Below are 14,360 nucleotides of genomic sequence, written 5' to 3' on the forward strand. Positions count from 1 at the left end.
TTGTTCAAGTACAGCACATTCATTATCAGATCTTCAATAATCTCCCTCATCCTTTTGTACATTTGAAAGTTTCGAAGGAACATCCTCAATTTCTATGTCTAAATCATATCCTTTTCAATGTTTTCATGCCTTCTCAAAATTGACATTTCTAAAACAGAACTCATTGTCTTCCCTCCTTCTAGATTCTCATCCCGCTGTCACACACCAGGCTCTCAGGTCCTGTCACTTACCTCTCCCCTGTCTTTCCAAGCTGTCCCTGTGGTCCTCAGGCTCTGCTGGTTTCAGATCTCTCTGCAAGATGCTTTTCAGCCAGTCTCCATTTCAGAGATTCCTCCAGAATCAGAGTATGGGCGCTGCCATCTTGGAATCAGTCACATGATTCCTCTCAGCCAATTAGGGGATAACAGCCTCCATTCCAGGTTTCCCTCCAAAACCAGTTCCTGGGAGCTGCCATCTTGGATATAGTTACCTGATCCATCTCAGCAACTCAGAGTGCTGCTTCTGCCCAGCTGACCGCAATCTCCAATCAGGAATCAACAACTACTATGAAAGGACTTCCTGGAGCCCTTACTTGTTGCCAGTGCAATGTTGTATTTCCAAACGCCAACCTGATTCCGAGCAGTTTGCAGTCTTTCTATCCTTCCAGCTCAGACAGTGCAGTATGTATTTCAGCTCCAGTCCAGCATTCCGGTTCCATTGCGGTACCAGTATTCTTGTTTACAACATTCCAGTTCCGTTTCGGTTCCAGCATTTCAGTTCCATTTCGGGTTGAGCAATTCAGTTCATGTCTGGTCTCCTCTGCTAGTTTATCACCACCTGTACCTGTCCTTTCACCTAAATGCAAAGAAACATAAATAGGACTCACAGCTTTGTGTACGTAGCCATCAGCCTAACTCCAGAGACACAACCCAGTCTGGGTACAGACAGATCCTCAAGCATGACACCCACCTTGGCCTCTCTATCAGGCTTAATAACACCACCATCTCCTCTGTCCCCCACTTCCACTGCCTGGGTGTCACCCTTGACTCATCCTTTTCTTTTGCCCCCCCATATTCAATCCCTTGCCCAATCCTGTTGCTTCCAACTTTGTAACATCGTCTGCATTCGGCCCTTCCTATCTCAGGATGCCAACAAAACCATTATCCATGCACTCATCATTTCCCGTCTTGATTACTGTAACCTTCTCCTCATCAGCCTCCCATGCTATCACCTTGCCCCCCTACATTCTATACTTAACGCAGCCACAAGACTCATCTTCCTTTCAAGCCACTCCTCTTCTGCCTCTCCTCTCTGTTGTCTTGCTTTACACTGGCTCCCCTTCCCCTAGAGAATCCTTTTCAAAGTCCTCACCATCACTTACAAGGCCCTTTCTCTCTCAACTGCCCCTTATATCTTCAACCTTCTCTCTGTTCATACTCCCTCCCACTCCCTGTGCTCGGCCAATGACCGTTGCCTCTTCTCCATCCTTATCACCTCATCCCATTTCCAAATCTATGATTTCTCCCGAGCTGCCCCCCTTCACTGGAACGACCTCCCAAGCTCCATCCAACTGTCCCCTAATTTGTGCTCATTCAACATACCTCTTCCTCAATGTCTACCAGCCATCCACATAACCCTCTCCCCATGCTCTGTTCTCCTCCCTTTCCATCCCCATGCTTGCTCCTCCTCCTACGCTTGATCTACTGACTCCCCTATGTGCCTACTGTCTGTTTGCCCTCCCCTTAGGATGTAAGCTCTAATGAACAGGGCCCGTTCCCTCCTGTCTTTATACCATTTATTCTGCTCCAACTTGTTATGCCTGGAGCTTCTGAAGTCTTGGTATTACTTGTTTGTTGTTCTGTACCTTATTACCCTGTTTTATCCACTGTTTGTATTGTGTAAGGTGCCGCGGAAACCATGTGGCACCTTATAAATAAATGAAAATAATAATAATTATAATAACTACTACTTATCCTCACATTTCTAAATGATTGAGAAATATGTTCAGGAGGCTGCTCTATAATTACAGTATCAGAATCTATACGTCAGACTCGCATATAGCACTTATGGGTACCAGTAGACACTCTTTAGGATTCTGTGAGTGCCCAGGATGTTCTTCAGCCTCAGTGTTCTTTTCATACACTGATTTGCCTGTTTATGAAGTGACAGAGAGAGAAGGTGGTGCATGGGAAGGTACAATAGATGCATGACCGTGTTGGGCACTCTTTTTTTGCAATGGGCATTCCAGTACAAGTACCGGCAGTAGCCGGTACACGGACATGGTCTGAGCCTTGTCTTGCCACTGTGAGTGGTGTATGGAATATTAGAATTTTTCCTTTTTTTGGAGAAATAACTAGGGATGTGCACCGGCCACTTTTGGTGTCTCGTGTTTTGTGTTTTGGATTCGGATTTGCTTGAGGTTTTGGGTTCGGATTTGTTTCGCAAAACACCTGACGAAAGGTTTTGGTTCGGATTTAAGGTTTTGGATTCGGATTTATTTTGAAAAAAACATAAAAAGTGCTAAAAACCAGTTTTGTGTTTTTTTTTTTCACTCCTACGCTATTATTAACCTCAATAACATTCAATAACAATCATTTCCACTAATTTCCAGTCTATTCTGAACACCTCACAATATTGTTTTTAGGCCAAAAGGTTGCACCGATGTAGCTTGAGCGCATAATGCCAAAAAAAGAGGTACAAGATGGAATTGTTCTGGGCCCTCCCTCCCTCCCCTCGCGAGATTCGACGTGAGACTTGGACGACAGAGCCTCGTTTTCAATTTTTTGCCCGCCGGAAATGTCCGAACAGTGCTCGGATCCCGTTCGGATCCGCACTGTTCGGGTGGGCTCGGATTAGCGGAATCCGAGCCCGCTCATCTCTAGAAATAACCACATTCATCAGAAACTTCTTTCTTAATCCTGTTTACATTAAGAGCTGATGATTTCTTTGAGATTGAATTTGACTTGGACAAAAATGTTTGGACTTTGAGCACACTTACTTTTTCTTTCTGCATGAGATTTTTAAATAGTAGAGGTAGTAACAGAAAAAGTACTGCTACTGCCAGTACTAGTACTGAGATGCTCCTGATCTGTAGTGTGATCCATGGTTGCCAAGAAGAGAAATGCTACTTGAACAAGTTGGTTCTTAAAAAAAAAAGAAAAATTCTATATTTGTTTTGTGTGCAGTTCACTCAAACATCCTGTTTTTTGCCATAATAAAGATGTCACTAGGACTGCCCCTCACAAAATGTTAAATTACTTTGAGTAGAAAGGTGAAAAAAACAGAAATATGATGGTGTTTTGGGCAGTTCTGCACTGCTTCTCACACACAAACACCCGTTTTGTTGCCTGCTTAATAAGGATGTCACTGAGACTGCCCCTTACAAGATTGCTTCTTTCACTAGAATTACTTTGGATTTTAAAAGAAAGAAATCTAATATTATTTTTTTTTTGGGGGGGGGGGGGGGGGTGCTATTACAGCAATTGTTTTTCTCCACTAAATAGAAAGTTCAGAATGACGTCCAATTAAATAAAATACTAGTTCAGAATGATGTCTATACTAGTACTAGTACTATCTATCATCATCAACATTTATTTATATAGCGCCAGCAAACTCCATAGCGCTTTACAATTGGGGACAAACACGGTAATATACAATATTGGGTAATACAAACAAAGAGGTAAGAAGGCCCTGCTAGCAAACTTACAATCTAAGGGACCATACACAGTGGCCACTACTCTAAACTCTCTAACAGACTGACACCCAATTGATCAGCAAACTATTCTTGCAGACTGATCTCTACATAAATAAACTGCATTAAAATAATCACAGCTATTGTTTTTCTATGTGTAAATTTCCTCTTTCACCCCAACGCTTTATAGTCACTCTCTACACACAAGTTCTATGTTCTTCTATATTTCTTCATGTAAAAGTGTTAATTAGTGGTATTTGCCTAGTTGGTAGATCTAATAATGTTCAAAAAGTACAATTCTTTGCAATTGTCAGTCACAATCCCCACATTGCTCCCACAGAGCGGAGTCAGCCACCTTCCATTTCCAGCGGGGGAAGCCCTGTTGCAACCGGGACACAGCTTCCCCCCAGCCGTCCGAGCATCACCAGAAGCATGCACAGTAGCACGTCCAATTGCCAGGCAATGGGACACTATGTTCAGCTTCCTGTCTGCGGTCAGTGATATCACTGACCACCATCCTATCGGCCTCCAGGTGTCTCAATTTAAACCTGACTCTGCCACCATCAGGGTTTTAGAGTATCAGGTCTACCTGTCTCCAGTGCTCCTTGTGTTATCCTGCTTCCATTGAACTCCTGTATTGACCCAACTTGCACTCTGACCATTCTCATGGATTCTGATATGGTGCTTTTGCCTTTCTGGTTTGACCGGCTATCGTGACCTTACTTTTGGATCACCCTTGGTACTGCATTTCCTGATTAGCTTGACTCGTATTGTCCTGATTACTCTCACCAGTGCTACACTGGTAACCTTCCTGGAGAACCGCGACCTGTGCACCTGTTGCAGAGAAGTCCAAACCTCCTTTATTCAGTCCCTAGTGAATATCAGGGATGCATTAGACTCTGCGCTTCCTTGTTCAGTTGAGAAAATACGAGTTAGTGGGTCCATCAAATACATTATCCTGACAGCAATGAACTTGAACTAGAAATGTTTATGGTAGCTTCAATGCCACTGCAAGTCCTGTGGGTGCCCCAGCCGGTGCCCCTTCTAAACTCAGTAATGCCCCCCTTGGAAGTAATGCCAACTGCTTCATTTTTTAGCAGGTGGGAGGTGGAAGCAGCATCTTTGGCTCCTCAGGCTTAGAGTGTGGTGCTTGGCTGTGAGATCATAGCCAAGCGCCACACTCCCAGTGTCACACTGACATAGGGAAGCATTAGCTTCACATGAGAGAGGTTGGTGCTCCTCCATGTCTTCTCCTTCATGTGGGGGGGACCACGGGAACAAGTACTAGTAACAAATCCCAACACAAGTTCCTTCTGTTAATATTATTAATGGCATCTTGACAGCAGAGGTGCTTGTGGGACATAAGAAGAAGCTAGTCACTTCTCTTGCTTAAAACAACAACCTTGGTCGGACTAAATAATGATGTGCATTACTATTGGTAAGTATAAGTGCTCTGGTACTTTCATGCGGTTTACATATTGGAAATGTTGGATTTGAAACAATTGGTAGACATTTAGGCTTTCATATCCTTAATATGACTTTTAGTTTCTGGTTTCATCTGCTGGGAAACAATTCCATTATTGTCAAGAATATATTATTTGTGTGGAAGTATTGGGGTTACAGTGCTATAGATTCAGATTACTGTTTGGGCTACACAAGATCTCTCATGATGTATATATCCAGGGAATCATTTATTTGTGTTTTTAAAAGTTAAGTAAATTGAATTGCTAAACATCCTTTGTGCCAGTCTGTCTTTCTTTCTTTGTGCTAGAACAATAATGGGTAAATCATCATCAACATCTATTGGCATGGCTTGAGGGCCTCATCTGTGGCCTTCAAGCCTTCTGAAGGGCCACACAGAGGAAGGAGAGCGAGCACACTGCACTCTCGTCTCCTCCTCTTGGTATGTAGCACAACCTCTGTGCACTGTGCAACAGAGGTCACATGAGGGGGAACTCTGCTTAATAAGCAGAGAATGATTCAGAGAGGAGGCAGCAGAGTATAAGATTGGGGACAACTATCTAGGAGGTTGCCGGTGAAGGCTTCTGATTTTTTTTTTTTTATTCTAAAATTAGACTAGGAGTAAATCTAAGATTTTAATTTTATTTGTTAATTGGAAGATCACAGTCTAATTAAACAAAACTTGATCCTGCTGTTCTTTGCTGAGGTTGTAAACCATATAGTGTTACTGTAGCGTGGTCGTGTTCCCACGATGATGGGAGGCGAGGTCACTGGGGAAAATGTTCCAACAGAGAGGCGAGTGCCTCAGTGTGGGGCTGGGTACCGGTGATGCTGGTAGCCATTGTTGCATTGTTAAGCCTGGAACCAGGAAGGTGATGGGTGGGTGTGGTCCTGGTTCCCTGGCAGAGAAGGGCATGGTGCCTGGCAGATGCCGCAGGACACTACATTGTGGCTCCATTGTGGAGTCTAGAACCCTCATTACTTAAGACCTCATGAGAAAAGGGGGGGTGCAGCTGGTGCCACAGGGGCACATTAAGGACCCCTCAAGGAAGTGCCCAGTGTCAAATTAACAAAAGGCACTAGAGGGTTGTTCCCCATGGTGAGGGGGTGGCTCCAACATGTTGGAGTGACTACAATGGGAGCCAGTTTAATGAAGGAGAGGGGGAGAACCCCATCGATGACAGTCCCACCAGGTGCAAACAGGGGGACACTTCACATTGAGTCAAGACAGACTGTTTTGTAACAAAAATGTCCCTTATAATGATGCAAATTGTGAATAGCATTTTAGTATATTACATGTAAAAATGAACAATGTATAACATAATAAAACAGTGACCAGATTTATAGAAACTTATTACATGGTTTTGTGTTTTTCAGTGCTAGAATTGTTGGATGATAACAAGTCACATGGTAAGAAAGCAGTACGATAGTTTTGCATTTGCAAGATATGAGTACTGATCATTTGTACAAGACCCTCACAATTGCTGTATGATTCTATAAAATATCCGAGGCTGTTATACCACAATTGTACAGAAATAGCTACTGTTAGTTGATCAAAGTGATGACCTGGGACACTTTTGAGGCTGAGGCTGAGTTTGTGTAGAAAAAGATTTATCATCATCATCATTTATTTATATAGCGCCAACATATTCCGTAGCGCTTTACAATTGGGGACAAACGTAATAAACTAATAAACAAACTGGGTAAAACAGACAAAGAGGTGAGAAGGCCCTGCTCGCAAGCTTACAATCTATGGGACAATGGGAGATTGACACATGAGGTTAAGTATACATTTTGCATCTTGGCCCAGCCAGACTGCAAAGGTAGGGTGACTCATAAGCTAAATGATCCTGTCACACAACAATGTTGGTCCGGGGGTAGTTGTCTTGTGTGAAATTGTGTAACAGGCTAAAGGTAGTGAGGTTAAGATGGTGGTTGAGGAATATTATAAGCTTGTCTGAATAGGTAGGTTTTCAGAGAACGCTTGAAAGTTTGTAGAACAGAGGAGAGTCTTATTGTGCGAGGGAGAGAGTTCCATAGAGTGGGTGCAGCCCGAAAAAAGTCCTGTAACCGGGAATGGGAGGATGTAATGAGGGTGGATGAGAGACGCAGATCTTTTGCAGAACGGAGTTGCCGAGTTGGGAGATATTTTGAGACAAGAGAGGAGATGTATGTTGGTGCAGCTTTGTTGATGGACTTGTAGGTTAGTAAAAGTATTTTATATTGGATTCGGTAGAAGACAGGCAGCCAGTGTAGAGACATACAGAGTGATTCAACAGAGGAATAGCTATTTGCAAGGAAAATCAGTCTTGCCGAAGCATGCAAAATAGATTTTAGGGGTTTGAGTCTGTTTTTGGGAAGACCAGTAAGGAGGGAATTGCAATAGTCAATGCGGGAGATGATTAGTGCATGAATTAAGGTTTTAGCAGTGTCTTGTGTGAGATATGTGCGGATTCTGGAAATGTTCTTTAGATGTATGTAACATGATTTAGATATAGAGTCAATGTGGGGAACAAAGGATAGGCGTGAATCAAGGATTACACCTAGGCAGCGAGCTTGTGGGGTGGGATTTATGGTCATGTTATCAACAGAGATAGAAATGTCAGGTATGCTCTTGTTGGCGGGTGGGAATATTATTAACTCTGTTTTAGAAAGATTAAGTTTGAGTTGACGAGAGGACATCCAAGATGAAATGGCAGAAAGACAGTCAGTTACACGGGACAACACAGATGTCGAGATATCAGGAGAGGATAGATAGATTTGGGTATCATCCGCATAGAGATGATACTGAAAGCCAAAGGAACTTATTAGATTTCCAAGAGAAGCGGTATAGATAGAGAACAGCAGAGGACCTAGCACCGAGCCTTGTGGTACTCCAACTGATAGGGGAAGCGGAGCAGATGTGGCTCCAGAGAAATTAACAGTGAAAGAGCGATTAGAGAGGTAAGATGAGAACCAGGATAGAACTGTGTCTTGAAGACCTAGGGATTGCAGCGTTTGTATGAGAAGAGAGTGGTCAACGGTGTCAAATGCAGCCGAGAGATCAAGGAGAATTAGGAGAGAGTAATGGCGTTCAGTCTTAGCAGTGATCAGATCATTAACAACCTTGGTCAGCGCAGTCTCTGTGGAGTGTTGAGAACGAAAGCCAGACTGAAGAGGATCCAACAGGTTGTTTGCGGAAAGAAAGCGTGTGAGGCGAGTGTAGGCAAGTCTCTCTAGAAGCTTGGAGGGGCAAGGGAGCTGAGAGATGGGATGGTAATTTGAGAGAGAGTTTGGGTCGGAGTTTTGTTTTTTTAGAATAGGAGTAATCACTGCATGCTTGTATAGTGATGGAAAGATGCCAGTAGAGAGTGAGAGATTACAGATTTGAGTTAGAGGTGAAATGAGCACAGAAGACAGGGATCTACCAATTTGCGAGGGAATAGGATCAAGAGGACAGGAGGTAGAGTAGGAAGATAAGAAGAGCGTAGAAATTTCCTCTTCATTTGTGGGGTCAAATGAGGAAAGGGTGTCAGAGGGTAGTGGGAAGGAAATGAGCTGATGGCTTGTTGAGGAGGAGGATACCATTTCTAGTCTGATCTTGTCAATCTTGTCCTTGAAGTAGGAAGCAAGATCCTGAGCACTGATAGTAGATGGAGGGTTCGGGGTGGGAGGATTGAGAAGATGATTAAATGTATTGAAAAGGCGTTTGGGGTTAGAAGCCTGAGCATAGATAAGAGATTGAAAGTATGTTTGTTTTGCAGTGTCCAGAGCATTTCGATAGGAGTGGTAGACAGAAGTATATGTGAAGAAGTCATTAGAGCTTCGAGATTTACGCCAGTGACGTTCTGCTTTACGGGACAGTTTTTGAAGATTTCGTGTTGCTTTGGTGTGCCACGGTTGACATCGAAGTCGACGTGTAGTATGAAGTGTCGCTGGAGCCACTTGATCAAGGGCCGTTGCTAAGGTTAGGTGAAAATGAGGTACTGCCATCTCAGGGGATGAGAATGTAGAGATAGGGGAGAGAAGGTGTTGGAGAGAGGTGGAAAATTGTTGAAGATTAATAGAATTAAGATTTCTACGAGTATGAGGAGGCTTGGTAGAGTTAGACAGTAGAGAGGTTAGAGCAGTGGGGGTGAGAGTGTAGCTGATAAGGTGATGATCCGAGAGGGGGAAGGGTGTATTAATAAAATTAGAAACTGAGCATAGTCTAGAGAAAACAAGATCAAGGCAGTGGCCATCCTTATGAGTAGATGATTCAATCCACTGGGAGAGGTCAAGTGAGGATGTTAGAGAGAGTAGTTTGGAAGCAGCTTTGGAAGGTGGGTTATCAATGGGGATGTTGAAGTCACCCATGATGATGGTGGGGATGTCTGAAGATAAGAAGTGAGGGAGCCATGCAGAGAAATCCTCAATAAATTGTTGGTGTGCTCCAGGGGGACGATAGATCACCGCAACACGTAGGGAGAATGGATTAAAAATGCGAATAGCATGTACTTCAAAAGATGTGAACGTGAGTGATGGGACATTTGGTAGAACGGTGTATGTGCACTGTGGGGAGAGAAGTAGTCCAACCCCACCTCCTTGTCTGCCTTCAGGTCTGGAGGTGTGTGTGAGATGGAGGCCACCATGTGAAAGTGCTGCAGGTGAGGCAGTGTCTGATTGCATGAGCCATGTTTCTGTTATTGCCAGAAGGTTGAGGTTTTTTGAGAGGAAGAGATCATGAACGGAGGTAAGTTTGTTACAAACAGATCGTGCATTCCAAAGGGCACATTTAAAGGACTTGGGAAGAGAGGGTAGACAGGTGATGTGTTTGAGGTTTGCTATAGAACGGTAGTGTTCTGATGTATGTGTGTGTGAGGAGTGTGGGGGACCTGGATTAGGTGATATATCACCAGCTAATAGAAGCAGAGTGAGCGAAAGATAGGCAAGGGGATTGTAAGATGTGTGGCCTTTTATTTTCTGGCAACAGGTGGAGGCTGTACTTGTTAGAGATAATAAATAGGACAACAGTTCATGGGTGTTAAATAGAGGTGAGTGGAGTAATGCAGGTGCAATATGAACAAATTTGTGTGTTGGTGGAGGGGTGAAAGATGACACAGTCCTAAAGATCATGCCATGAAATGAGACTAAGAAAAGCAATTTGTGAAACATTGTGATAAAAGGGGTAAAAGCAAAAAGCAAGGGTATTTTAAGAATTACCTCTTAGCAGTATTCCATATAAATAGACAAGTAGTGCTGAAATAGGCTGTGGCAGATGTTGCTTTTTGATGGGAGTAAAAGCAAGTCAAATGTAGTCCAATGTTTGGCCAACTGTGTTGTCTAACTGTGCATTTTCGTCCACTTTGTGAGAAAATCCCACTTAGTGTAGAAATCACACACGTCTAACCCCACATACGTCTCCCCATAGAATGAAGCTAAGATGTAGTCAGTCTAATTTAGGAATACACTACAGATGTGCTAATTGGTCAGCTAATCAAAGGAAAAGAAAACATTTGTGGGAAAGGATAGAGGCCAGATACCTATCATAAATTAGGCAGCAATAAAAGACTGTGCCAACCTAAGTTTAAACAGATAACAGTTTCCTATAACATACTTAAACACAGATTGCAGGGATGAAATTCACAGAATAATGATCAGAGTAGTAGTAGTAGCAATATTATCCTTAAACATGTGGGGGAGGGGATAAATGAGGCAACACCAGGCCCTGCTATTGGGTGTTGTCAGATGAGCAATTCTGAACATTGTATTATTCCACTTAGAGGAAACAATGTACTGAAGCCTGAGAAGAAACACTGTATAGTCAATGCAGCATTTTAAGAGGTAAAATGCTCTCACCTCACAAGATGTAAAATGATGGGGGCTCAGATACGCAGGGTTGTATACTGGTGGTTGGTGCCTTGTTGTGGACTCACCAAGGCAAACACCTTGTTGCAGGCAGTGGAACGGTCAGCGGAGCCAGTACTGAATTCCTTAGTCAGTGGATCCATGATCATTCAGTACTCGCTCTCCCAGGTGCTCTGTAGCCTGCAACTATGTGTTTGTCAAGTCTAGTTAACAGGATTCATGGGGGAAGGTGAGAACCAGTCGAGCGGATAGTTCGGATTAAGTAATGATTAGTAATCAGTCCACTGACTCCCACCATCCAATCTCTAGTACAAGCACTACAGGTACACGTCAGATCCTATGGATAGACATTTTGCTAGAGTCCTTTATTGGATGAATGAGAACCCCAATGTAGCAGACATTTCGTTTATGGTGATATATAAGAGAAGAGCACAAGGGACAAATGATTATTTTGTGCAAGTGTGTGGTAGCAAAAGACTGCTATAGTGTAAAAAAAATAGGATTTTTGTACTTACCGTAAAATCCCTTTCTTGTAGTCCATTGGGGGACACTGCGATACATAGCAGTATAGTAGGTGGTAACAGTAGTCAAGACACTTAAACATTTAAATCTGTTAATGTAACTAAACCTCTGCTATATCCCTCCCATATGAAGGATATTCAGTTTATGGCTAACAAAGCCCGAATTAGGCCATATAGGGTTAACTAACCACAACAACACAGTCAACCATACAACATTCAGAGCAAGGGTGGGCGGGCAGTGTTCATCAATGAACCATGAGAAAGGGATTTTTTTCGGTAAGTATAAAAATTCTATTTTCTCACACGTCCAGTTGGGGGACACTGCGATACATAGGGGACCTACCAAAGCTGCCCTCTAAGGGAGGGACTGCTCTGACACGGCTGCACGCAGAACTCTACAGCCAAAGCTCGCATCCTATGATGCAAAGCTTTGTAACCTATAGAATTTTACAAACGTGTGAAAAGATGTCTACGTAGCCGACCGGCACAGCTGCCCAGGAAGCACCCACAGCCCTAGTGGAATAAGCTGAGAAACCTCCCGGCAATGGCTTATCTGACCTCGAGTAAGCCAGTTTGATGGTGGAGGTAATCCTTCAAGCTAAAGAGACCTTAGAAGCAGGCCAACCTAGTTTCTTCACGTTCATAAAGCACAAAAAGATCTGTGGTTTTGCGCAATCTGGCTGTGCGGTCCACGCACCTAAGGGCCCTGTCCACATCTAGAAGCAACACGGACTGATCTAGTGACCTAAATCTTTGAGGAAAAGCAGAGACAACAATTTCCTGATTTAAATGAAAATGGAAACAACCTTAGGGGCAAAGGAAGGCTTAGTGCGAAGCACCACCCCATCTTCATGAAAAACTAAAAGGGGGGGCAAGATAAAGCCCCCAACTCAGGGACATGCGCTGAAGACACCGCCAAAATAAATGCTACCTTCCAAGTAAGGTAACCAAGCTCGACAGACTGTAAAGGCTCAAATGGATCTTTAAGCAAAGTTTGGAGAAGCAAATTCAGGTCCCAAGGCTCGACAGAATGAATGAATGAAGGCAAGATATGATGCGCCCCTTGTAAGAAGGTGTGAACTTCTGTCAGGGATCCAAGTTTACACTGGAAATAAATGGACAATGTTGCAATCTGCAATTTTAACGAGGCTAAAGGCAACTTCTTGTCCAAACCAGCTTGAAGGAAGGCCAGCAACCTAGAAAGCTTGAAACGGGAAATATGAAAGTGATTTGATTCATACCATAATACATAAGTTTTCCATGTTCTGTAATAATTGGCTACCAATGAAGGCTTCCTAGCCTTGATCATAGTATTGACTATTTTAGTTGAAAAACCCTTGCCTTTCAGAATCATGGTCTCAATAGCCACGCCGTTTAAGTCAGCCGAGTAATTAAGTCTGGTCTGAGAGGTAATCTGAATGGAGGTTCTACTACCATACCTAGCAGATCTGAGTACCAGGCTCAGCGCGGCCAGTCTGGAGCCACTAAGATTTCTTGAGAACCTTAATTTCCCACTGAAGTGCTCGTTAATGGAACAGAGCATAAGGCACCGCTTCGAACACTGACACAATTTATGGTGAAATGAGTTTGATAACACTTTAACCAGCCTGTCCCTCGTTTTTCACATAATGTGGATTATAGCAAGTACTTTTTATAGCCCTTGCTTTTGTTCCCCAGCTCAACAGACTACAACTGCAGTATCTAATTAAATGTGGATAAGGGGACATTGTAGCTCATTGTAAATATATATATATTGGTTATTGTTGATATGGCAGTGAGCTTGTTATTCATTGTCCTTAAAGTGAAGCCAGGAGAGTTATGGGGAGGGATCAGGTTGCAAGATACTGGTGAGGGGGAAGGCTAATTAGCATCTATTGATCTCACAAGACTACTCCAGGGGGTAAATGTATCAGGCTAAGAGTTTTCCGGCGGGTTTAAAAATCAGATTCTAGCTGTCATTTGTTTAGTACATACTACAAAATGACAGCTAGAATCTGATTGATTGCCATAGGCAACATCTCCACTTTTCAAACCCGCCGGAAAACTCTCAGCTTTATATATTTACCCCCAGGTGTTTGATCTACAATCTGGAGGGGGAGGTTCTGTGGAAGTATAGCTTATCTCCACTTCCCTCTCCAAACCTTCTAGTCCAGGATTTACCAATGTTTAACAAGGAGAGGCCCAGGGTTTGCCCAGGGAGGGGAAAGCATTGTGGAAAGTTGACCCTATATAAAAGGAGCCACTCAAGGGGGAGGGGGTGATATTCATTCTGGGTTTTGATTCATGGAAGGTGCAGTGCAGCTGGTTTTGAGTTTTCGTTCTCTACCAATGGACTATAGCTGCAGCTAACAGAAGAACTCCATGGACCTTTAAGTCAGGACATTCAGGTGACTGTAGCTCCTTAAGCTTGTGAGACAGATGATGTGGTAAATCTGCCTGACATTTATTTATTGTGTGTACATAATATTCTAGTGATTTTTTTAAATACAATAATGTATTTACTTTCTAACTGCATTTGCCTGAGTGAATAATAAGAACCTTAGAAGGCACTGGGTAGGCTTCCCTGGCCTAGGAAAGCACCCGTGGGTGGCCAGCCAGAGTGAAGTGGGTAGAATTGGGCCAGAAAACCTGGTATCTTCACACCATTGTTCCCAACAGCCTAATGCATCGCAGCAGGGACATCTGACGCTTGCTTAGGAGGTCTCTGATCTTGGACTGAAGCGATAGTATCTGGTCATCCGGAAGGAACACTCTGACAGCTGGTGTCAAAATCAAAATAAGGTTGTCAAAGTAAAGAATTACCGTATTTCCCCATGTATAAGATGCACCTTTTTCCCCAAAATTTTGGGTCTAATAACTGGGTGCTTCTTATACAGGGGTAG

General features: G+C 43.3%; 1 long non-coding RNA gene across 1 annotated transcript in view; it reads left to right on the forward strand.

Moving 5' to 3' along the window:
* The window catches only part of LOC142161568 (uncharacterized), a 49,728-nt gene that overhangs the window by 24,908 nt on the left and 10,460 nt on the right, over positions 1 to 14,360 (forward strand). The window contains exon 2 of the long non-coding RNA XR_012693431.1: positions 6,509 to 6,541. This is a non-coding gene — a long non-coding RNA (uncharacterized LOC142161568). The remainder of the gene's footprint in view (positions 1 to 6,508; positions 6,542 to 14,360) is intronic.

This window comes from Mixophyes fleayi, chromosome 6, assembly GCF_038048845.1.
Source record: "Mixophyes fleayi isolate aMixFle1 chromosome 6, aMixFle1.hap1, whole genome shotgun sequence".
Lineage (NCBI taxonomy): Eukaryota > Metazoa > Chordata > Amphibia > Anura > Limnodynastidae > Mixophyes > Mixophyes fleayi.